Source organism: Opisthocomus hoazin, chromosome 18, assembly GCF_030867145.1.
Source record: "Opisthocomus hoazin isolate bOpiHoa1 chromosome 18, bOpiHoa1.hap1, whole genome shotgun sequence".
NCBI lineage: Eukaryota > Metazoa > Chordata > Aves > Opisthocomiformes > Opisthocomidae > Opisthocomus > Opisthocomus hoazin.
The window spans coordinates 6,172,429-6,198,900 of NC_134431.1; the positions used below are offsets into that span (position 1 = coordinate 6,172,429).

The following is a 26,472-nucleotide window of genomic DNA, read 5'->3' on the forward strand; positions in this document are numbered from 1 at the left end:
TCAACTCTCTCTCTGCTGGCAGTCCTCCTCCCCACAATATGCTGCTCAGCAGAACTAGCCAGTCGCATGATGATAGAAGTCTTGGTCTTTTAGGTAGCTTCAAGGCACAACTTGTCCCGAGTTCATTCTGTTGGCAGTGTGCCAGCCAGAAATGAACCCATCCTTTTTTTTCTCCCCAGAGCTCTGCAGGTTCTGTTAAATTATATGGCAGATGTGATGCTGCACAAATTTGTAGAGCAGATGCGCTCCCTGAGAAGGTCCTGTAGCTAAACCACTTTTTCAGACTGGAAGTTCACATCAGGAGAATTTACTTAAGGGAAATGTAACTCCTTGGCTCTACATATGGGTTTGCTGAAGCCAGTTAAAACACATTTGCCTATCAGAAGGAGCATCATCTGGCTTTCTGGATTCAGCCCAACAGAAACACTAAATATAAACCTCTTGCTTCCACTGTCCATTTCCCCAACATCAAAGCTCCGACCACTGTGGAGTTCTGCCCCAAAGTGCCCCCTTGTCACATGCCAGCTTCTCAGTGCCAGGTGTCTGCTGTAAAAAAACCTTCATCTTGCCTTCTGCCCCAGCTGTCCCGGCAGCTGATTCTCTCTGCAGAGAGTCAAGGTTGATACATGAAGAGCCCTTGACTTGATGGTTATACCATGGACCCAGGTTGTGAAGTCCCTGGAGCAGAGTTGTCCGGTCTCCCAACTCGGGACTGGTCAGGCATGGCAAACAGTGGGGCAAGTGGAGCAGTTGTAACTGTGGACAGCTAAACATGCGACCAGCTTCGAACAGGGCAAAACCAGGCTGCTCAACACCATATTAGCAGAGTAAACCCACTCTGAAACTTCAAGATCGTATCCCAGTGTATGGGGTCTCTTCTTCAAACAGAAGGCATCCTTAACACACATAAAATAATCCTTTTTCCATAGCCCTATTCACAGAAACAGCTCAGTCACTTGTGCTGAGACCTTCAAAAAAGATTCAGACTGAGACAGGTACCCAGCAGAGAAAACTTCAGCTTAAGCTATTTGTTTAGAAGAGGATAAAAAGGTCTTATAATGGGACGTTCTGGGCCAGCATAACTGTACATTGTGGCTTTGGTATATATTCAAGCTGGCCTACGTCTAGGCCCAGGGAAGAACTCTAAGATGCAAATAGTTCCATAAGCTATAAAACATATTGCACATATGAGGATAGTACTATTTTGGACACCAAATCTCTGTACTGCAGGACGAAACTCAGAAGTTTCAGCTTTTACTGAGCAGATCAATACCTCCTGAACTGAACCCACAAAAATCCCAGAGAACCCTCCACCTACTACCCCATGTTATCACTTTTTTTTCTTTGCTATGGTATCACTCCTCTGCCACAGGCACTGGCTGAAAAGCCAAGCCATTATATTACCTTGGAAATACTAGTTCTAGATTCCCAGATGGTTTTCCTGAAACCATTCTCCATGCTTTCAATGAGAACTGAACCTGAATAAGAGCTTCCAGAGTTGGGCTTCATTGTTTTCCACTAACTGAAGCTTTCAGTCCAGAGATTGGTTAGCGCAGAGAGAAGTCTCTCTCCTCACTCGCCCGAGCTTCCCCAGCCACAGTTGATTCACTCAGGGGCACCTACTTATCTCCATGCTGTGCCCCACTCCAGTGATTCTTCATAAAGCAAAGCACTAGCATGTTTTCTACTAGCTGTCATTAACCATGCAGTTTACAATGGTCTTGATGCTGTGCCTTGGAACGTGAACCAGACCTCCCAAGGCGCATATGAAGCAGCTGAGACTCACAAGTACGTACTTTGGTACATAACCTGTATCCAAGCTGTACTTTTATATTTACAGAACCAGACCTGCTACCGCATTTGTTTCCTACTAGTGCAAGTCAGGAGTTTCTGGGAGCCAACAAGACTGTAGTGGTATAAAACAGCCTTCAGTGAGATTTTTGTTTTACGCAGAGTAAAACAATGTGTCATCTTCCCTTTTCACTATTTCAGAGAAGACTTAGCAAAAGCAGCAAGGCAATGAGAAAATTCATTTACAAAACCCGCCGATATACAAACCCTAGTTTTACCTTCCTGTTTACTTTCCTGAGCATCAAATGAAACAGGCATGCCCGAGTGTCTTCCATATCTCTCCGTATATATGGTGGAGAATTAACACTTCTCTCCTTGAATTCTTCTGGACTTTCTGGTCAAATTCAAGATACCTTCAGACAGCAAGGAAATGTACCCAAGCAGAGACATAACAACATCAAAGGTGGGATATGAGGAATGAAATTCACACAAGACTCTGCCTAACAGCAAGATGCCTGGAACAGAATTTTGCCAGAAAGAAAAGAGGTCTCCTGACATTTTCAAACCAAGCTTATTCAGAAACAATGTGGGAATGATTACATGCTGCTAGGAATATTTAACCTTGGAATAGATTCAGCCAACTTTTTTTTTTTGTACTATGATAGCACAAAAAATAGCTTTTTGGTACTTTTAAATGTTTTTAAGTGGTCAGAGAAAGAAGACTCAATAGTTGGATTTTCAATATATAAACCTGTAATGATTAACACTTAGTATTATTTATTTACACTTGTAAATTGGGTGCTTTTACAGAGCTGACTGCTACTGAAATCAATACACATGCTTTGGTGCATTAAAATACTCCTACCCACCTCAGTAAGCCTTGTGTTAAAATGTGCCTTAAAATCAGGACTTCACTTGCATTTTTGACAAGTTGCAACCATGAAAAGTGGGAGAGATCAGGTATATTCATGTAATAAAGTGAAGATGCTCACTTAGCCTTTGGAGTACTGTGTCAACTTTAATGAGGCTGTTGTGGACCAGCCCAGGGGTTACCAAGCCCCAGCTGCCCTTGCAGCTCTTCTGTACTTCTGCCCAAGCTCACCAGAGTAAGCTAAGGCAGGTGTGATTTGCCCTGGAGAAAGTAAGAACAGGGAAAACTTGTGCGACACCTCCACCCCCCCAGCCTCAAACTGCTTCCAGCTCAGTGCCTTCCTGAATTGGAGAGAAACTCTGTACACTTTGAAACCCTCAGATTCAGTTCCATGAACCCATTTCCCCTTGAATCCATATGTAAGGTTTCTGCATAAGCCACTTGTGTGGCATGGAGTCCAGCTGGTAGTGGGTGGATTTGCTGGAAGAAGAATCACCTTGTAATATTTGTTTTGGAGCTGGCTTCCTCTGGCTGCGTATGAGGTCCCCTAATTCCTGTACAGAGGGAAATAGCGAGCAATCGATCGCCATCCACGCTCTCTCTTCCTCCCTCCTGTAGTTTTATAGATCTCTATGTCCTCCTCAGCTGTTTCTTGTCCAGAATGTTGTAAAGGGAATAATAGACAATGTTACAAATGGTCAGACATATTTACAAACAAGCTATTGTGTTTTTTAAATCTAGAGCAACTACAGTGACCCCCCTACAGATTAACACTTGTATATCACTTGATAAAAAGGAACTTTTATGTGAAGTATGGGAGGAGAAAAATCAGTGTATTTCCAGTTAATCAGATGAAAACAGTAACTATATTGTAATTAATGCAAGAGAGTAGTTTCATCTGTACATAGTGCAAAACTTTGCAGCATCTATGCTATTTAAATTTGCAATTTGTCCTCGCTGCACATATAAAATATAACTGTGACACAAGAATAAATGAGAAATGATGCCTTGGGGGAGAATAAGCGAAGGCTGGAAATTAGAAGGATCCTAGCAGTAAACGGAATGAAGTGTTTAAGCATCCTTCAGCTTGGAGTAGAAAGACTAAAAAAACCTAGGTGATTTTGTCTTGTCTGTCATGAACATCTAATTCAACACGAAGGAGATTTGCAGTAGGCTACAGAAATTCAAGCTTTCAGACCAAAAGCTAAAGTCAATATGAGCTGGCTGTGAATCCAAATCAACACGTGGACTCATGAACTCAGTTGAGGAGGTCTCCAAATAGCCCTTCATGGGCAGGCATCTGCATAACTCCAGTAGTGAAGTGACCTGCAGCCACTGTTGGCAGTTGGAGGTGCAGCATGAACTGAGAGACACATTCCCAACAGGATTGCTCCCTCCCACAGGAAGCCTATTTAAGGCTCTCATTCGATGCATGCACACCTGAGAAAGACCAGACTGACCTGACCTGGACCACATAAACTGAGCTTTCAGTTCCAAGGCTGCCAGTGTTAGCTTTTGCTAGCATGATACTTGAAGGCGAAAAAAAGAGCTTCTGATTTTTGATATTCACAGTAGGAGACCAAACACTACATACAACAACATGATGTGCAATACCTTTAGAGGTGTTTTTTTTTTTTAATTTGGATGTTGGTTGGGTTTTTTTATGGGTTTTGTTTTTTTTTGGCGCTCTTGAGTAGTTCCAGGTTACATGAAAGCAATCTCCAGCTGACATACATAGGGTCCAAAAAAAGCCCTGCAAAGAAGCAGAGAGCAATTCTGTTGTGTGTTTATTTGACCTTGCCCCTCCAATTGCAATGGAGAAAAGGCCATTGGGAACATCTTTGTTGGAGCTCATGCAGTTTGAAGCTAGTCAGCAGGATGCAAGATGGTTCATACCAAAGCAGTGCTATGTGCATCAAGTAACAACCAAGACAGTCAATATTTGCTGTGGTGAACATGGAGCAGAGGGCTTGGTGGTGCAGCAGGGCAAGCGCAGTGTGGGAACTTTTTCACTGCTACTTTTGATTTAAACAGTTTAGCAATTAACACTATTGCTAATCGCTGCTCTCACAGAATTGAGCTGACAGTACTTTGCTTGAAAATGAAAAAGAGATTCCCTACTTGACAAAGATTACAGCAAGAGGCAGGAAAAAAATCCAAATGAAAGACATGAGTGAAGAAGATGCTTACATGGGCATGTGAACCTGCTTCTTGTGCTTCAGAAACAAAATGTATTAGTGTCTGTTCTGAGCCAGGGAGTGATGTGTAGGAAGACTCATCCCCTTGCCAAAGGCGGTGAAAAGGATTCATCAGCTAGGGAGAACTGTGTTTTAATTTTACACCTTTATCAAGAACAGGCTTTTAAGAGGGATCAATTAAAAACATTGACTGCAAATACAGAAGACCACAGCAAGTAAACAATTCCACTAACTGTGTTTGGCTATCCTGTGCCCACTGGCTTCAGGTGTTTGGGTGCAATTCTTCACTGACGGAAAGGCAGATCATGCTTGTCTACAATGCACACTCTGACTGTAAAAATACAGAGGATCTTTATTGTTGCCATGCAACATTCCACGTTACAATTATTTGACAACTTTATGCCCCCAATGCCCTCCGTTTGTTTTGCTGTCCACTTGGCTACATCACCAGCTTTCACAGCTTTACTTACTTTCTGTCAGCATCAGGTTGTAGTCATTCCCCTCTGTGTATGGGCAAGGTATGATTGCCCCTATAGCAAAAAAAAAAAACCCCACCAAAACCCAGAAAACACCCAAGCCCCAGATGCCCAAGCCCCCCAAGCCCCATCATCAGTACTTCATTCTAAGGAGAGGGCTCATATCACAGAGCTGCTTCCCCATCTGGAAAGCAGCAGTGGTTTTGCCTGACATTTTTTGTCCAGTGAGTTTTAATTCAGAAAGAAAAGTGAATATTTATGTTTACAGCCTTAGTCATTCCACTTGTGGGAGAGTGAAAAAGCGTAATAGTTGCCTTGGAACTGACTCAACTGCAGACCAAACCACCCCTCTTTCCTCTCCTGCAGCCTCCCCTCCTGCCAGTCTCACTCATCCTGTAACTTTTTCTCTTATTTATCTTATCTGCCAGAGTTTCACATCAAAAAGTTATCTGGGAAGACCTTTAACTACCTTCAGCTGGGCTCCACTTTACACAGCACTACTGACACACTTCTCTTTACATCTGGCTTCTAAAGCTGAGACAAAGTTTACAGTACAACATTTTGGAAACTGTTCAATCTCTTTCTAGAAATACAGAGGAGAAATCCATGTGCTGAACATCTGCACAGATTTATTAAGTAACCAGTCATGTAGGAATCTGGTGCCATAGGTGTATCTGGTTTCATGTAGTTAGAGGAAAGTAGAGTGCATTCCTCCAACAGACACAAGAGTACCAAGTGTCCCACACTGTACCAAGCTGAAGGAGCAAACTAAAAAAAAATCCCAAGCAAAGGTCTCTGCAAAGCTGTAACAGCACCTCACATTAGGCATCTGAGTTGGCAGTTTGCACATCTTCAAGAACATAACAAACCCTGAGCAGCAGCATTGTATTTCACACTGCATCTGAACCCCAGGACCTATTGCAGAATTGAGACGTGCCCCTGTAACACCACAGCACAGCCATTTCCTGGCAGCAGAAATGGACCCAGAGGTCACTTGCAAAGAATTCAAGTGGCAGGACTTGAACTTGCTCCACATTTTTTACAGGGGCTGAAAGAAATCAGGTACCTTGCTTTTTATAACAGTTTTTCTTTACACTGCCAACATCCCCTGAAACTCCCCTCACCAAACACAAAGTAGTACCGCCTTTGGTGTAACTAAGTGGACACATGGGCAGTGATATTTAGCTTTCCTACTTCCACAAACCTTTTAGCTCCTACTGGAACTTAGTGCCACAATACCTATCAGCCTGTGAGGCTGCTCAGCAGTGGAGGAAACAAAGCTAAACCTCAAAGAAGGGCTTCACATGACTAAAGAAATAACACCTCTGCTTCCATGCTCAGTGCAAATAATGCTAGGTTCAATGGGGACCACTTGGAAGGGGAATCAATCCCACCCACGATAAATAAAGTGGTGCTATTTGTATGTTAAAAGAAGAGCATCACAAGCCAGTTACAATAATGACCCATAAAACCGAAATCACAGGAACAGGACTTTACCTGCTCTGTGATTTATACCTCTCTGGATTGGTAAGTAATGGGGACTCTTGCTGGTTTTTTCTTTCTTGTGCAAGGGCTCCCATTATCCAAGCCAGAATTGAAAATGGAAAGTGAAACAGATGTTTGTCAGAGCCCTGGTACTATATCTCTCTGCACCTTAGGGAAAAAAAGGTGTTATTTTGCATTTAAGAAGTTGTCTATACAATGTGATCGCTACTAAAAAGGGAACCTGTTAAAAGGTCACCACTCTTCACCGGTATCAAGACACAGCTGTGTCACCTTGCACTCTGTTCAGTGCCAGAAATGTAACAACAGCCTCATCCTGTTCCAGCTGAAATGCCACTTGCTCAGCTGGTACTCAGAGGACAGCTACCGCTCATCCCTGCTTTCCACCATGGCTTTGTGGAGATTCTCATCCAGGGGGACCTCCCACCCTGTGTATGGAAAGGGGACAGACTCCCAGAGGTCAGGGTGTTTCCCAACCCAGCATTTGAACCTCCACATGTGTGCATATCTGCTCCTGTAGTGTTGCCCCACAGTTTCTGTCCTGAAAACCAAAGCTAAATGAGGACCAGAAAACACCACACCTGATACCTGCTGGGTGCAGTAAGAGCAGGGTGGTCTGCAGAAGAGGCTGAGATGGAGGCACACAGCCACCTGAGCAGGGAGAGATGAGCAGATCCAGCTGACAGCCCAGGAGAGGCTGCAGGAGGTGAGGAATGGTCAAGGCTGGTCAGAGGCAGCAAGGTCAAGCTCAGCATTCACACAACCCTGCTCAAGGTGGGAGGAGAGTTAAAGGTCTGAGCTTAAATGCAACCCCGGGCCAAGGGCTGGAGGCCCAGGTGAGGCTCATCAGGACAATTAGAGCCTATTGGGGCATGCAGGGCCCTAAGGATAGCAATTCTAACTTGTCTGCATTGCTCTACTATCACTGTCCTAGTGCTGGAGGAGTATGCATTTTGTTTCTGTATTTCTCTGGAGGCTGGTAATTTTTGTCTGCACTGTAATGAAATCTCTGGGCCCCCGAGACACTAATTTCTTCAACAGGATTTTCTCTGTGTACTGACATTTCAGGCATAGGAACTATGTTGATACTTGGACACCATTGCCTTGCTTTTGGCTCACCAGGGCCAGCCTGACCTCCTGGCTCAGACAAACATGGGATCCTGCTACAAGACTGCTTGTTCCAAGCAAACCTGCTTGGGCTTTACTCTTCATCTCTTTGTCCACTGCTGGAAGAATTTGGAATTCCCTCTTCCTGTAGCCCAGAACTAAATCTTGAGCTATAGGCTACAGGTGCACATCAAACCCATCACTACAAGGATGGAACTTTCTGTATATTGACCTCAATTTTTACCATGATGTGCAGCATACAGCAAAGATAGCTACAAAGAGATGATGGAGGCAAGATTAAAGAGCTGACCCAGAACTAGCTCATCCCAGCTGCAGAAAGGGATACTTGTATCCTGTGCTCCAATTTGTACCTGATGTGAAAGCCCCTAACAGGAAGTTGTAGTTTTGCCTCAATTTGCAACAAAGAACCACACAATTACTCTCTCAATCCTTCCTCCTCCCAGGTGGGATAGAGGAGAATCAGAAGGAAAAAAGGCAAAAACTCTTGGGTTGGGATGAGAACAGTTTAGCAGAATGGCAAAGGGAGAAGAAAACAACAATCAATAATAGTGATAAAAAGCAGATACAACGTGCAGTATTCTCACCACCCAATGCTCAGCTTGCTCCTGAGAAGCAAAAAACCTCTCCTTCAGCCAGCTGCCCACTTAAATACTGAGCCTAACACCACATGGTATAGACTATCCCACTGGATTGGCTGTTTGGGTCAGCCCCACCAGCTTCTTCTGAAAATTAACCCTATCCCAGCTGAACCCAGGACATTATCCACCCCTTATTCTATACCATCTATGTCATGCCCAGGGTCCACACTTTACTATCACTTCTTCTGGTTTTATATGTATATATGCACACAAATATAATTTCCTTAGTTTACAGACCACTGTCTAAAATGTCCATTAAGTTCATTTAGTGTATGATGCTGGGCTCCTTTCCCTTCCAGTTGCTGACTATCAGCCCCATTATCCCAGCATCAGAGCAGCCAGGCAGCAATACACTCACCTGGCTGGCGGCTGTAATCTTTTCACATCTCAAAGTTTTGCTGAGGTCAGGGACCAGGTAATTTCCTCTTCCTGTTTGAGCTCTCTGACTTCTTCCTCCAATTCCCTTGTCGAAGAACCAGTTTCTTGATCAAATCTTTCCTTTTCTTCCTCCTCTCTTACTAATCAATGACATGGACCCATTGCTCTCCTTGTCCACTGTTTTATTGTTTTTCACTAGTGGGGCAATTACTGTAGCTGTTATTGTTTGGGTCCCACCTCAACTATATTGTCCTCATATGCAGGCTGAGTCCCTGCCTCAGCCACAGTCTGCTGAGAGTACTGAACTGCGGCTTGATAGACACAGGCCAGAGGCCAGACCCCAGTACAGTGCTAGAAGCTGCTGGTTTTCATTGGGGTAAACAAGGCACCCTTCTATCAGGTGGTGTGTCAGTTTTCCTAGGTTATTTGCCTGTTTAGGTGTAAAATCCCAGGCTATGAGAGGTGATAACCATCTTAGGAACCTGCCCAGATCCTTCCACACACCCTGCCACTCAGGGACTGGCTGTTTTAGGGCACATTTCAGTATCACCTCATCCAGAACCTGTTTTCTCTTACACCACGACAAGACCACATTCCACAAAACTCATAATATGCCAACAGTATTAACTAGTAGTATCAGACAGCTCACATGCGGGTGAACAAGGACCTCAGAAGCCTGCCTAATAAAACCATCCCTAAAAATCCCAGTTAGGAAGAAGAAGAGGTATTCCTGCATCATCTCCACAAGATAGCTTCGGCAATACAGCAAGGTTGTCAGCACCAGGACAAAGCACACAGTCATTGTTTGTACTAACATGCTCCAAAGCTCAGCAAAATAAAGAGATAAGTAGCACAACCAACCAATTCCATGAACCACACAGGAGCTTGCCACTTAGTAACAACTATAGCTATAGCACATTTAGTACAAAACTGCTGTCGTATTCCAGCCCCACACTGGGCACCAAAAACCGTTGTGGTTTTGGCTCAATGTGCAACAAAGAACCATGCAGTTACTCTCTCACTCCTTCTCCCTCCCTGGTGGGACAGAGGAGAATCAGAAGGAAAAAAGGCAAAAACTCATGGGTTGGGATGAGAACAGTTTAGCAGAATGGCAGAGGGAGAAGAAAACGATAATCAATAATAGTGATAACAAACGGATACAACATGCAATGTTCTCACCACCCAATGCTCAGCTTGCTCCAGAGAAGCAAAAAAACTCTCCTGCAGCCAGCTCCCCACTTAAATACTGAGCCTGACACCACATGGTGTAGACTATCCCATTGGATTGGCTGTTTGGGTCAGCCCAACCAGCTGCTTCTGAAAATTAACCCTACCCCAGCTGAACTCAGGGCCTTTGGCAACAGATCTGCCTTCTCAGACAGGCATTGCATGCCACCAGTGCTGATCAAGTGGTACAAAGCAGAAGGGGTTATCTTTAGGGTCATCTGTGATGTACGGTGATCTTACGGTATACATGGCTTTTTGACATTTGTTGGTGATGGAAGTGGAGCCTCCAACTGATGTTGGAGGTCATATGAAGCCAGGAAAGTATATTTTAAACACAAGTTTTGGGGTGGATGAGTGCCTGCTGTGGGCTTGTTGTCAGTTGGGTTTGTGAGTCATTCCCAAAATGCTGTTATTTGACTCACTGGGACTTGTTATACTTTTTTTAATTGATGAAACTTAACCAAGTGACTAAAACGCACACATGAGGTATAGAGTCTGATTTAGCAGCTGTAGCCCTTGTGGAGATAAAATAAACATCACGAAAGTGTTTTTCTGAAGAGTTTTTGTCAGGATCCAAAGAGCACATGAAACTATAAAACTGAAACAACTAAATGCCGAAGAGACATTTTCATGTTTACCTTGCGTACATTAAAATATATAAGGCTTTATGAAATAGGCTGTATTTCTCCTCCAGTCATTCCTGATGTGTAATAGGTCTCATTTGAATTGGAAAAAGAAAAGTCTTGGAATCACTCTAGACATAATCTTGGGGATTTTCCAGTAAATATAATTTATTTTGGACTTCGCATGTGGGCCTGACTGAGCCTTGGAAAGTTAGGGAGAATTTTTTGGAACCTCTATGTTGGATTTTTATCTCCGTTACACAAGTGGGAGCCTGAAACAGTTGCATTTATAGCATGAGATTCACTTCAGCGTTACATCTGGATGCATTAATTGCGACCATACTCCGTCTCCATCCCTAAATGTTTTCCTTTTTTTGAATGTAGAAGAGAGGGAAAGACAGCCCTACAGCTCTTCATGTCTGTTGTACTCAAATGACACTTCTGTTCAAAAAATGGAAAAACAAAATATTTTCTCCTTTTTTAACTTTCTTAAGTTTCTCATTTAAGCTACGTAAAGTTTTGGATCACATCATAATAGAAAGGAGACTGCCTTCCAGTGTTCACAAAAACTTTGAATTGGGGACAACTGCATTTTCTACTTCATTTCCACCAGAGAAGTGTGGTTTTTTAGCTTTGTGGCAGTGCCATCTCTGTCATATGACAGGGCTTTCTCTTTTATCTAGTTAAATATAGAGAGATAGGCAAAGCAAGTGTGTGACCGCTGTGTCGCAGGAGCTCGGGGCCTGACTGAGCCTCAGGAGATCACCGAGTTGATTTCCTTGCCCCAGGGTGGGATCAGTCCTCCCTGCATCATCCCTGACAGATGTCAGCCACACACATCTTCAGTCAGACCACAGGAAATGGCACTGAAATTCAATGAAGTACACCACCAAAAACAACTATTAATTTGAAAACGTAATTACTATTAATTGGGGTTGTTTTATTTGAGATTGTCTCTTTTAAAAGTGATGCCATGAGCAGGAGCCCAAACTATTGTTAGCTCAGCCCAAGTGAGCAGAAATGGGGGAAGCTCGGGAGTGTTAATGCATTCTGGTTTGCACAGAAAAGAAGCTGGACTGGAAAGGTAGTAAATGGCTACTTTTGTCTTTTTTTTGTTTGTTTGTGTTTTTAATTTTATTACTCAGATATAAAGGTTCTGCCTCCCCTTTGGATACATGAGAATTTCATCCCTAGAGTCTCAGGTATCTCAACAAGCAGATTCATCATCACAAAGTGAAACACAAGATGATCAAATCACCCATCAGTGAATTAATGTACCTTTTCCTTTGCCGGATGTAGTTTACAATTACATTTGATCACTTGAGTTTTACTTTGATAACAATTTTCAGTGGGGTGTCCCCTCGCAATGGTTAGCCAAAAAAACTCTCTGCTCCCTCCAGGGCAACAGGTACCTTTAACCTCTCCACTGATGCCTTTGCACAAATATAATAGCTTTTCCAGCAGGCAGGCTGCTAGAGAGCTGGATCTGACTGCCAGGTGTCTGAAGATCTGAATATATTGCCATGGTTAAGAACCAATGTGATTATGCAAAATTAAGCTCTGTGCATGTCTGGGAGTGCATGCGGCTGTGTAGAGGAACTGAATGCAGTAGCTTTCCCTGAAACGTGACTGCTTTTTGTAAGATAGTGAAAAATTTCTGCTGTCAAATAAATGCTCACAGGGTGCTAAAAGAAAGTGGAATCCGAGCAGAAATTAAGGTTCAACCACATTGCACAGGCTGGATCCTTAGTTGGTATAAATCGGTGCCTACAGTGGATCTGACTGCTAGTCCACTCTAGGCTAGTCTCATCCATCCTGCTCTTGTTCTTTCCACATGCCCACCAGCACGAAGGCTGGATGAATGTCTGCACAATCAAGATCCATCCTATTACTATGCTGCCTGCAGACATGGCTCCAAAAATAAAATACTCTCTGTGTCTCAGAGCGGCCTGGAATCAATGTGAGCAAAGGCTCCTTCCCAGGCCACGCTCTTTCTCATGAACAAAGCTAGTTGGGGCAGGTCTTAAGGAGCAGGTTTTGTTTCCTTCCTAGCTCTCTTCTTCCTCCACCCTCTCTCCCCCGCCCCCCTCCCTACAAATATGCCTGAAATCACTGAAATCTCAGGAAGTGCATGGAGTTTAAAAGTCAATGTTACTTTAAGAAGAAACGATGAGATGCAGAGCAAGGTGTGACAAAGAGGTGAGTACAAGGAGACCACAGATAAAACAGACTCCTCTCAGCAGCAGTGCTTTGTAAAAAGTGACTTTCCAAAATCTCCCCTTTGCAGAGACACAAGCATTTTGTGCTGGTGGATGTGACAGTCCCTGAGAATGAGAGGGAAGGGGAACACACCAGGAGCTGGAGAACAGGAGCAGCGGCAGCCTAACAGGTGTAAAATGAGTGAAAGATGGCAGCGGGAGGAGAGGAGATGGGCTGCAATGTGCTAGGATGTTTGTTATCTCATGGGGGGCTTTCTCTGCCGTGCAACCACCCACCGGTGGTGCCGCGTGGGTGCCTGCTGCTCCCGGCAATGGCACACAGGCAGGCGGCAGAGCAGGGGGGACAGGAAGGGGCAGCCTCAGATGTCCATGTTGGCTCTACTTTGGTGGGGCACCCATGGGAGGATGCGGGCATCATTTCACACCTGCAGAGATCCTTTTTGCTGTTTCAAGTGGGGTGTTTTGTAGAAGCGGAGAAAGGGAAAGGCGGAAACCACATGTCAGGGATGTCTGGAGCTGTGGAAGCACCCATCTGGCCAGCAGCAGACAGCGAGAGGGAGTAGTAATAATGCACAGCACCCTTCAGCATGGAGCAATTCTTGCCAGGAAACCTGACTTCTGCATGGAGAGAGCTGGTGGCAGACAAGCCCTCTTCAGAAAGTGTGTTTGGTTTTGCACCTGTAGCAGCCAGTCCAGTGACAGATATTACCCTGGCACAAATCCGTAGGCCATCACAGCTATAGCTGCACCATGTGTGCCAGGCAGGCAGCACCTCACTCCAAGTGGAGAGGACAGTGTTGAAGGCACTTACTGGACCAGGAGCTTACAAGACAAAACCAAAAGGAGACACTGGTAGACTGCAGAGTCCAGCTTGAGGGTCCCATGTTCACACCAGTGAGAGGCTCTCTCTGGGACCACCCCATTGCAGCCCCAGTAACAGAGAAGGGGGACTGAATTATGGGGCTATAACACCTTCCCCCAAGGCTGTTTCCTGTGCTCCAGCTCAGAAGATGCTGGAACAAACCGTGGCTCCTCTCCTCCAAATAGGAGTCAAAAGATGATTTTTGGCTACCTGATGACTAATTCAGAAGCACATCTTTCTTAGAAAGCTTTCCAGGGTCAATAAAGTCAAGACGTTCAGTGAAGGGACTGGGGGTAAAGTCCTGGCTCCTCAAAGGTTACTGGCATCCTTAAGCAGTGCTCAAGAGGGTCAGGATTTGATGTTCTATTTCCAGTGTGTGAAATACTGTCTCATTATTTCCATGATCCAAACACCATAGCATAAGACTAACAGCAGCCGGAAAATGGATCTTAGTAGATACTGACCATAAACAAAAGGGAAATAAATACTTCTTTTCCTTTAGGTAGGCAGATAATCCATAAGCATTCAGCCAGCGGAGACTCCACTCGGCTCACAAATGTCAATGACTATACCATGCCCATTTGTTGCCCAGTTGCCCACTCTGTTCCAGATTTGCTCTGCTCTCTGACTTGTGATGGGACTTGCCAGTCGTGTTACACTCATGCAGTGCTCCAGGGTGGTCACCCACAGGGGACTCTTCCTCTAGCCCCCTTGGATGGACGAGAATTCAATAAACTTCAAATTCTCATCTGTTCAGGATTTTCAACTTTATTCTACCCCGAACTGCCCAGATGCGTACAGAAAGTGGTCAAACGTGAGAGAGGCAGGACTGCATCTCCACCATGCAAAAAAAGCTTTTGCACTAGTCTGGGATCCCCTCTCCGAGACAGCCAAGCTTCCTCCCTAGCCAGTGTCTGCTCTTCCTCTGTCAGCCCCTTTTTGCTATTTCACTCAGCGCTGTACTGTGCAGATATATCCTGAGAGCTTTTAAAGCAAAAGTAAATATTTGCAGATCTTTTTGTCCTCCCTTACAAATCTGGAATACCAAGGGTTACCATACAAGTCCATCCAGATTTCATTACTGTTTTCATACCATTCTTTCTCTAGAAGAGCTCTAAGTGCGGCTGTAAAAGTGCGAATCAATTGAGTCTTGCAGCATCATTTCAGGTAGGTATCATTAACCCACCCACTTCACAGTGCTCCTTTAAGGCACAGGGTTATTACCTGACACAGCCAAGGCCAGAACAAGTTGGTATCTGAGGCAAGACAGCCCAAAAATCTCAGTGCCAGACTCCAGAATATATTTCATGGGGTGTGTATTAATGCAGAATTAATGCATATTCATCACTGTGCAGCAGCATTTACTAAAGGTGCTATATAAGCTAGTAAATGCTACACAACAATAAAACATACATTATTTTGATGGCCAAATGCTCTTCTAGTGTCAACAGCTTCTGCCTGTAGAAAATTTGGCTCTCTAATTCCAAATAAGTACGATTAAAGGAGATATTCACAGAACTGACAGTTGAGCTTCTGAAATTAGACAGTTCTCGTTTAGATACAGGCCAAGACACAATCAATCTAGTTACTAGGGATTCCTTGTCTGGTGGCACTTTCAGGATGAAAGGGAATGCAAAGGAAAGTAGACAGGAGATAACAGAAAATCCCAGTGGGTAAAAATAAAAATTAAGATCCTGGGCTTTTAATGTGTGTTTTAGTCTTCCTTGCCACCAAGCTCTAAGCTTGATCAAATTCCCCAGAGTACATATCCCAACCCAGTCTCACCGTGCTCTTTCCACAGGTCTAGTCATTGTCTCATCCGAAAGAGAAACTGATAACTTCTCATTTCACCCTGCCTGAGCACCAGCAAGGGCCCCCCAATGCTGGGGAAAGCCCTTTGCTCTGTGTACGCCTTTGGCTTCTGCAGGTTCACAGTGTCTCACGCGCTCTGCCGCAGCAGCGATCCTCCTTCTCCGACACATCAGTGTCTTCGGTGCAAATGAAACAAGGATACAGCATTTCAGCACCAAAGATCTTGCAAATCTTCAGTTTTCATGCATTGCATTTTTCCAAATGTTTGAAGGGACATGTCTGGTGCAGTTTCAAGGCAGAGGAAAATCCCCGACAGAGGTTTCAAATCCCAGCTCTAACGCAAGCGCGGCTTCTAAAAGGAGAGATTGCTAGATGGTTTTTTTTTTCTGTTAGGATAATAGAACAGGAGTATTTCTCTTTATCCTCTTTTTGGAAACTTAAAAATTGCTTTGCCTGAGCTCTTTGCTAACCAGGTCATCTGGAGGCGGGCACCTGCTGCGGAAAATTTCAGCCTAAATACTTCAGGTCTGGCAGAATCAGAAGGAGTTTGCAATGAGAAGTGCTAGGAGCTCAACAACAGGCAACACCCATGTATGAGAAAGGGTTGAAGAGTGGAAGGAGACTGAAAGACAGAAGTAAAATTAAAGAGTGATTTTATCAGTAATTTTAAGGGGTCAGAAAAGATTCACCTAAAACAAAGGATGTGACAGGCCAGTGTGGTAAACAAATTAATTCCATATCTGGTCATTACATTTAAAAAAAAACAACAAGCAAAATACAGATTAAGTAACCTTCAGCTGAGCCAGCTCCCTGGCTGTTTGTATTTGACTTCCCGATAAATAACAAAATCTATCAGTAAAGCTTGTTCACAAATTTCTGCTTCAGGTACCAATTTCACCCAGAGATCAACTCCTGACACTTAATTAGGTGAATTGAGGAAAAAGATGTTTCTACTGATTGAAAAGTCACAGGACGGGAGAACTGCTGCCATTATTCTTCGAAGCAGACGGAAGAAGCCTTGTAAGATGTGGCAGGTCAGGGATGCAGGCTGGTGTGGCACCGAAGGGACTTACAGCACCCTTTGGCACTTGCTCTACGGAAATACACAGCTGGCAGCTGCTGCCAGCGCTGCAACGCACCCGGCGCTGTTAGATCTCACCTGCGACAGAGGGAAAGATAAAGGTCAAAATATTTCGCAGTGAACAGCTGTGAGAGTAAATTATAAGATAATGATTCTTAAATTGGAAACATCAGCTCCTGAGGCGGGATGCAGCTCTCCCTTTTCATGGTGCAAGATGGTAAATACTCTGTGGGTAAAAGACTTCAGCCAGCTTTTACCTGTCTACTCCCCACTGATGTACTGTGTACCAAATTTGGTAATTAGGGCTCAATCTGCAGATGTGTCTGCACAAACAGGCCTCGAGTGGCAGATTTGCAAAGGCATTTAATCCATTAATTCCCTTTTATATCAATAGGACTTGGACACTAAAATATTTTGAAAGCTCTGAGCACTGGTCTGTAGGATTTAGTGAAATCATAGCAAGTTGAAGTAAGCCAAGACAGCACTGGAAGAGGTCTGGGAAGATGGAATAAGAACCAAGCTGTATTTATATTACCAACAGCTTTTTGTTCCACATGGGCTTGGTGGGACCTGAAAACAAGCGGTTAAGCAGATGCAGCCCAGACATTTTGTTAGGAGCAGTCAGCTCGTGTCCTTCCAGCCCAGCGAACACTGGCAGCGATACAACAATTACCGCAAGACTTACACATCCTTCCATACCACCTTGGGATGCAGAGAGAGAGACGGAGCTCTGTGTAAATAACAAAGTATCATCATCCCCAGGGTTTAGATGGAGAAACTAAAAGATTGTTACTGGCCCAAGATCGCATGGCAGCAGACAGTGGCAGCAAGAATAGAAATCAGCTTTGCTGGTGCCCAGCTGTTTGCACAAGCTCAGAAACTAAACACTGTTTCTGAATATCCTAATGTTTGGGGGTTTCATTCCAACCAGTGTCTATGAATACCTTTTTATTTCAGTGAATAAAGTCTCCCTTTTCATATTAGTGAAGAGTTCCAGTAGTGATTATCATGAATTTGTATTATTTATAGAAAACTAGGGAATAGGAGAAAACAACAAGGCTACCATATTCCAAATTCCAGTTTCCTACAAATATGGAAACTGTAATTATCCCGGGTCTGATTCTGAATACATAAGTATGATCAGATCTCACTTACAAATTCAGAAGTTAACTTCTTCAACTTGAGTCTACTTTGTTACACCCAGTTTCACATCTGTAACTCTTTCTCTATGAATATTAACTCTGATCTTCCCAAAGAAGAAGGATGAATTTACCCAGTGTTGGATAAAAGGAACCTGAGAAAAATCTTCCTGTATCTGGAATAAATATGTCTGTGTCAGCAGATGGATCTTTGCTTTGCTATCAGGTGGAGAGAAACTTCTCTGAAATTTGGAAGCTCCAGAATTCCCACCTGAGCTCAAAGCAATTTCCCAAGGACCACCAGCAGTCAGCTGAGTCCCTTGACAATCAAATGTAAGGTCCAGTTTGCTGAGCTGACCTTATTCAGTGAATATTTCGTATCCTAGAGTCATTTGCACCACTATTCTGGAGCTGCCCTTGGTAAATCTATACGAAGTCCCCTGTTTAAGCTTGAAGCTTATTGATCACACATGCAATCAAAGCCAAGCCACATTCCCATGCATGCAGTGGTCTGGTCTGCTGGAACAGTCATTTTTAACCAAAAATAAGCTTGAAACTGCACATAGTTTTCACACACAATTATACAACCATCTTGTCAAAAAATCTGTCCCAGCAGCTCTGCCTGCAAAGTAGTTGATGGTGGTTAGATTTATGGGTAAAAGATAAAGGCTGCTTAAAGTCAGAAACAAAACCTGCAGACAAGTGTCTCAAGTCCCAGGATCCAACTCTACCTAGAAATGCCAAACTGACTTAAATTGGAGGATCACATCATAATACCATGTAATTAATGTTTGTCATCTTGCTGTAAACTGCCAGATTATCATTTGTTCATCTTTTGTACTTCCAGGAGAAACTCATTACTCAGTGAGTGAAACGTTAGGAAATTATTTACAATTATGCTGCCGAGAACAGTGGGCTAATTCCATCTACTAATTAGCACCACTTACATAAGTATAGGTAGAGTGTTATAAATAATAGCCGTAATGTGTGCCACGCTGGCACCAGCTCTCTGGGTCTTCTGTGCAGCAGTGGCAGCTGCCCCCTCTGGTGGCCTTTTAATGGGATTTTACTCAAACCGCAAGAAAGGCTCCTAAAAATTATTCTTTGCCTAGGGTGGAAAGAGATGGAGTGGCTTTCAAAGCAAGTATTTCCAGTCTCCTTTTTGTTGTGGGCACCTTTACTTAACCGCCAGTCGATGCCTTCCAGCCTGTTCTAACACCGCTGGGAGAAAACAACTGGTGTATGGGCCTTTAGGGGAAGCAGTGCTGATAGGGGGAAAAAGAAAACCCCATGCTTTAACCTGGAAGGTGTTGTGCATGATCCAGGCAGGAGCCACCAAAGTGATGAGATGCTACGGATTTTGTGCCGCTGGTGGCTCCAGTCTCCTTAACTTGACCACTGAACCAGGATGGAGTGTTGCACATCTCCTCTCTACTGGACTGCTTGTGGTTTTCGACAGCAGCAGTTGGGTTTTGCATTCAATAGTTATCTAGACTTTGAACCCCACCCCCCCAAAAAAACCCCACCCCCAAAACCCCAGCTGCTGCAGCAGGAATCTGCCTCCCTTCCAGCTGGATCAACCAACCAGAAGACAGGGGAGTTTTGTCTTGCTTGCACACCACATGGGCATATGCAACCCGTGCTAACTGGTATCACCTGTACTATTTTTTTCAAGCTGACCTCCACAAACCTACAGTGATGCTATGCCACCTCTTTGTTTTCGTTCCTCCTCTCCCCCCACGAATTTTGCTCCCCCCTGTACAGTAACCTTGAGTTATCAGGGACTCACCCTAATGCACGCCCGAATCTGTTCCTTGGTGATCTGGGGATTGACTAGAGATGTGCATTTATGTGTGAATTAATAAAAGCCAGACTGGTACTATTTAAAAAAAAGGATGGAAGTACCTCTCTCAAGAAAGTTTTCCAGGCAGTGGACATTCCATGGACAAAAGCAGGTCTGAGTAGGCTCCCTGTGATACCAGGTGGACCTTCCTTTGGTGCTGTATAGAGCCAGGTACCTTCCTAGGATGTTGGGTCCCCCTCGAAAGCCTTGGCACCTGGAAATGGAGAATGAAAAGCCCACATCCTTCCTTGTATCTAGACTGACAAATTGACACCTGCTAGTACACACTTGAAATGTAATCTTTTAGTCTAAGCCAGCATTTATTTCACGTGTAGTTTCTTTTCTCAGTGACATTAGGGACATCTTGGTTGTTAGAGAGAGAAGATGAATGGTAGTGTAACACCAAGGCATACACTAAAACCAAGAAGTCCAGAGAGCATTTTCCCTTAAGGCATTGAAATACGCAGACGTGGACAGCTGACATCCTAAACCACTTTAAATATTAGCGACATAATAAAACACTTGTTTTCATTGTTTCATATGTTTTTCAGTTTGCACATTCAGCTACAGCCAGAATTTCCTAAGACTGTGGAATTGGCCAACAGATTCAGCCAAACAGTCTCAGATGTTAGAGTCCTTATTACAATGTTCCCACCACCAACTGCCTGGAACCGTTTAATAAGATGGAATTGCAGTTTGAATGACACATATAATCAAAATTTTCATTTGTTTTCAGAAAGAAAATCCATCTAATCTCCAGCAGAAGAGAATGGAAGTGGTTTTGAGGCAGGCGGTCCATGTTCCAGTATCAATTTAGATGCAATTTGAAATACAGGATTTGCCTTAATGGATCATCAGGTCTTAATATAGAGGGAAAATGAAGGTGTAAGATGGGTTATTGAATGCGAAGGAAAGGCTATATTAAAAGACAACAAAAAATCAGAGAGGCAAAATAAAAGATATATTTCTGTGACTGTAGCTACAAATAATTACCACATATGGTGGGATTTTTCAAAACCCTTTGGTCACTCTCTCTATCCAGACCATTTTCCTGCTGTGGCAGGAATGTTCCCTAGAGTCCATGGTCCAATTTGCCAGGCAGTTTTTCAGTGACCCCTGCAAGACATCAAAAAACTCCCTACACGGTTATTACATCACTCCGATCTCGAAGATGAGATCATATCATTTTCATTACAGGCAAAAGCCTTCATCTGAAGTGGCTTGCTTGACAAAGCAGCCAAAAGGAATAGTTTAGTGCCTTTGCTGCTATTTTAAAACACAGAACATTGATTGTTTCCAGCTCAGTACTTTCTCTTTTCCTCTTCAGTGTCAATCTCCAAGGAAAGCTGGTTTCTTCTTCCAGCGCTCAAAATCCATCATTTTTTGTTGTTTGCTGTTTGCTCACTCTGTCATGTCATCTCAACTTTTAATCAAATATGTTATTTAGGAAAAACATACCAATAAAAGATAGAGGCCTCTCCGTCCACACACATTTCTCTAGTTCACATGCCTGATAAACTGGTGGATTGTCCATGACAAACGCGGACTTTTCCCCCAAACCTACTGAAGTCATCAGGAAAGCATAGGATGGCACGTCAAACCCCTGGCTCCCTGCTGCAAAACCTCAAGGCTTGGTCCATCAGCCTTGATCACCCAATGGTTGATGTTGTGAGGCAGCAGCACAGGGGTGCTGGATAAGCTCAAACCCCAGCTGACGGGCCAACAATCTTGCAGGGTCTGAGGCAGTTCATACCAGGTCAGCCCAGAAATGAGTGGGACCAATATCTCCCAAAGCCATTCCTAAAGCTCTCCAGTCCCTCAGCTCTTCCAGGTATGTGGCACATGCCTGGTGGCACAACAAGTTTTAGGATACAGTTTACAGGGCCATACGTTAGCCCTTGCACTCACTGGTGTTGCTAATGCTGCCTCTCTTTCTTGCAGTGGCATCCAGCTCCTGGTCAGACTTCTTCTTTCTAGATGCTTTACTGTTCCTACTTGGAAAGGTGCCCAGAATCCCCAGATTCTTCCTCATGATCTTCATCCCTGTGGGGCATTTTCCTGATTTGGTACAGATTAATAAAACCACATTTCCTGATAACTCCCACTTCTTCACTCTTCCCCAGCCCATATGTCCCATGGTTCATCAGCTTGCATGGTCTTTGGGCCCTATTATGTCTGTTGTGAGAATCACCTTGTTAAAGGTGGCAATAACAGAGCAGGAGCTGCATTTGTACCCTGAAAATTATGTACGCAGCAAATAAAAGCACCACCCGGGTCAGGACTGGGCCCCACATCCCTCAGTCTGAGTCCCAGCACAGGCTGCATGTCAGCTCAGAAGTTCGCAACAGGATCAGTAAAGTTTTTGCCAAGAGCATCCAGGGAGAGCATCTGGCCAGCAGGAAGCAGCTCTGCATGCGAGTTGTACTTACACTCTGTCTTGATAAGTTGAAGGCAGAAATGACTCTGATTTAATCCTGCTCACAGCATTTGCTATAGGTCAATAAATATCAGGCTTTGCTTTGTTGAGCATCAGGGAAGAAAGCCTGGGCTTTGAAATTACCTTCATACAGATGTCTGAAACCAGAAATACACAGTTGTAGGCACATACACATTCAGTTGTTTTCCTTGCAAACTTTAAAGACATCACAACACTTCTTTTATGTTAAATTCAAAGGGCAAAATTTGCTATTGTTTTATTTTTATTCTCTCTTATTTGATTTCAGCATGTTACAAATCACAGGCTTACACCAGGATGTAAGCCATAAAAGCATTGCCTCATTACACACACAAATGTTTGGGATTAAAATTATAGGCTAGTGGCATATATGAGAGGCAGATTATAATTAGTATCTAGACTCTGGGGTGATGAATCACAACAGAGAATTATATACCATCGGCCTTGCACTGTGCTGCAGGTCAGAAGTTAATGATCCAAGTAATGCCATTCAGCACCAGCGCTGCAGGACCAGATGACGGTGCTCCCATCTCAGAGCTAACGAGTGACTTTGCTTCTTGTGCTTTTCCCCAAACTGAAGGTAGAACTTGTGATGGGTGCCAGAAAATGCTCCAGAGCATGGAGACTAAGAGGGTTTATCTCTGGTTGCTGCATGTCAGGAGGGGTGAAGTACAAAAAAAAACAGGTAGAAAGCTAGAGAAGACTGAGTTGATTGCTATTAGATTTGGAAATTTTCCATTTGAAGGGTTTTTTGCAGGAAAATCCTCACCTCTTGAAACTGAACGTTTCTACAGAGAAATACAAGCTGTCAGAGAACTTTTTTGCTGGGACTGAAGGGCAGGAGATGGGAGGGTGGGCAGGGAGACTTCTCAGCCTCCCCGGAACATCTACATGGGTTGGAATGGACTGTCCCATGAGTGACTGTCTCCACAAAGCTGAGCAGATTCTCTGAGGCTCCAGTACATGCTGATTTAAAAAGACAAAATTGAGCAGCTTGGACAAGTTGAGGACAATGAAGAGACTCAGCACCAGGAAGTGCTTCCAGCACAGGGACAATCACGGACTCATCCCGATGTCAGCCCTCTCCACTGAGTGTGTTTAGCAGTGACCAGTGTCACTGAAGCCTCGCGACATTACTGTTCATTTTAAGCATATTTCTCAGCTGACCTAACATTTAAGCAGCTGCAAATTCTGTTTAAATGCATAGTTCCCTGTTTGGATGCAAGCTGCTCCCAACACTTAGCCTACATTTAAAAGTATTAGCATACGCACTCCTGTATATGTATAGTCATATCTGTGCTCACGAGACACACCCATAGGAGTGAACATTTCAATTGCAAAACCACACTGCACCTCATCTGTCAGTAATTCTGCCCTCCAGGGAGACATACGTGCTGCCAGTGAGACGATGAGGAAGGTGATTGAGCTTTGAAATGTATTGTTGCTCTCTTCAATAGTGCTGATTGGCAGCGGTGATTAAATGACTCAAACAAGGGGAAGTGGTATTCAGAGGCTGACCAGGCAGAGCATGGATGCAATCAGCTTAAGCATCTGAGAATAAGTGCTGGTTTTCTTCTTGAGCAGAGCTGTAGTTCGGAGGGAGGACAGCTAGCAGTCACCCACTGCTGCGGAGCCAGGCGAGGACAGGTATCCTGTGTTGTTAGGCTGCGAGCAAGATTTCTGCTATTTCTCCATTTTTTTTCACTTACCCCGTCTGGCGGTTTCAGGGGAAAACCCAGGTGCTAAGTCTCTACCTCCTGAACATCAAACTTTGGAAGGCCACAGTCCAAACAGCACTTCATGGTAATTCCTTCTCCTGCAGGAGCTGTGCCTCGGGGATCCTGCTTATTTTTTCCAGCTCAGGCACTGCCTTACCTTGGGTTTTCTTGCTGGTCACTCTCTGGTTATTAACAATGCTGGAAGTGCCCAACTGCTAGGGAGAAAAGAGAGCTATTGACAGAAAATTAAAAGATGCCTACCTAAGCCCTATATGATCCATGGGATCGTACTCTCGTATTGCAAACACATTTAATTTAAAATGCTCCTCTGGGTTATAGCTGGTGGCATACAAGCCCTCTCTACTGACTTGGAAAAAGTTCTCACTTAAGGAAATAACTTCTCTGATCCTGCATGGCAACTCCTATCTCCAGTGACAAATGTTTACTGAGATACAGAAAATATCAAAACTATAAGGGTGAAAACAGACAGTATTTATGCATAATATGATACTCCAAGGAACAGCCATCAAAACAGACTTCCAATTTAGAGAAGACTGTAAAATGCCCAGTAGGTTTACTGTATCATGCAACAGATTTCCCTTTTGCAGGTTTTAAATCTTGACTTCCCTAATAAGACAGAAAACAGATTAATTATTTTAACAATTGCTGACTGTAATTATATCATCAATGCCTGAGCTCTTCCCTCAGATATGACACAGCCACCAGAGGAAGCTACCCAGTACAAAGGTGACCCAGTCCCAGTCCCCAGAGGAGGGTGCTGCTTTTACATTCTTGCAGCTCAGTCATGTATTAACTCACCTCATCACATCGTATGGTCGTGTCCTGTCATTTGGAGTGATGGAAGAGGAATATCTTCCTCTCCTGAGTCATGGCTCCAGGTTTCGCCTGTGGCAGAGGTCTTACTCAGGAACCTGCAGGCTAAAACCGTGCTCTACTTTTTATCATTACTGAAAGGAAAATTCACTGCAACTAGGAAGGGAGGACAGCCAACCTGAGCAAGGTTAAGAAAGGATGTGGAACTTCTGGTGTGCAACTAGCACTGACTTCGGATGGAAAGTACGTCCTACGCAGGGTAGCACAGCAGAGTGCTGTTCACATGCCTGCCTCGCTTGGCAGCCTCTTCCTACGCGCTCACCAGCACACATGCTGGGAGGAGGAGTGGAAGCAGGACAGGCTGGGAAGTGGGAGTATCACAGAGGACCACAACCTCTCTGGCTTCTGCTGCTCACTCACACAGCTCCCAAGACTCGTTACCAATGCGATCCTCTTTATTTCTTTTCCTAATGTTCAAGAGTTGCAAAAGTAATGTCTTTCAGTATTAAAATGTAATTAATGATTTCAGTATAATGAAATTAATAATTAACTGGAAAGACATTTGGACCCTTTGTTGAACAATGCTTGTTAATTTTATGAAGCATTAGGACTGTCTGAACTAGTCAGTCTCTGAAGCAGCTACCCCATGGCTGGCAGCAAGCCATGGGCTGTAGAAAACATGCCGCCTTCTCCTGTCAGAGCATTTCGACAGGCCTGTAGAGCGCAGTAGCAGCTCTGCTTACAGGCACCATTAGCTCCTGGCTTCTGGATCCTATCAAAGACAGGAGAACAAAAGAAAAAGGTAAACACGGATGTGGAGGAGGTTATGGCCTCAGCTGACCAGCTCCCTACCAACTATCTGTCATTTGTGAGATACCCAGACAAAAGGGCTTTAAAAAGAATTTAGAGGGCACCAGTGGTTTGACATCTTCAGAGGAGGACGTCTCTACAGTAGACCAGCACAATGGAAGCCACCAGCTGCAGGGCAGGAATGAGGTGTGAGGGACTGAGCGCCCCACACAGCAATGCCCTGTACCCTCTACTTTGGTCCCCATAGCCCCAGCCCAGTTCCCCTCCTCCTTTGCACCAAGCTCATGTCATTGCCATGGGGACAGCAAATAACCATGGTACAATGGACTCCTTGAACTGCCCCTCCGGCACTGCACACAGGACTAACAGATACTTTTGAAATTGGATGTTGTATGTGCTGCAAGCACACAAGTTATAGAGGCTTGAACTTGGAAACTTTGCATGGAAACACATGAAGTCTTTAAGACCTTAGACTCAAACCAACTCACTAGTGGCAGATTTTGGCAGCCCCCAGCACAACTTGAAGCACAGGTCCTCTGCCACACCACCATAGTCAGCCTGCAACTGAGCCAGCACTGTTCTTTGGTATTGAAGCATCTTAAACTAAGACTTCAGCTTTCCCTTGAAGCCAACTGAATTAATCAATTCCTCCTTGGCACTGAAATAAAGCTCGCTTTCTGCTAGGTGGGTCAAAAATGCACAATCTATTTCGGCTGTTCTGTTCCCATGAATTCTATTACAATATGTTGCAGAGGGGAAGATTACAGGGAAGGCAGAGCCAGCGGCATGCCTTGCTTTATGAGGGGGAAAAAAACACACACACAATTTATTTTTCATTGCTTTATGATGAATATGAATTCAATTAC

At 44.1% G+C, this 26,472-nt stretch overlaps 2 long non-coding RNA genes across 4 annotated transcripts in view; one reads left to right on the plus strand and one right to left on the minus strand.

Annotated features, from left to right (window-relative positions):
- LOC142363559 (uncharacterized) overlaps positions 1-26,472 on the plus strand; it is a 47,752-nt gene that overhangs the window by 16,596 nt on the left and 4,684 nt on the right. The gene's annotated exons all lie outside the window — the stretch shown is intronic.
- On the minus strand, positions 14,798-25,004 carry LOC142363539 (uncharacterized). Of its 3 annotated transcripts, none has more exons than XR_012765796.1 (4): positions 24,782-25,004; positions 23,954-24,174; positions 19,852-20,003; positions 14,798-16,885 (listed from the first exon to the last, which is right to left on the minus strand). It is a non-coding gene; the product is annotated as an uncharacterized LOC142363539 (long non-coding RNA). The 3 variants fall into 3 exon arrangements; XR_012765797.1 differs by having other exon boundaries at positions 23,954-24,177; XR_012765798.1 differs by having other exon boundaries at positions 23,954-24,194.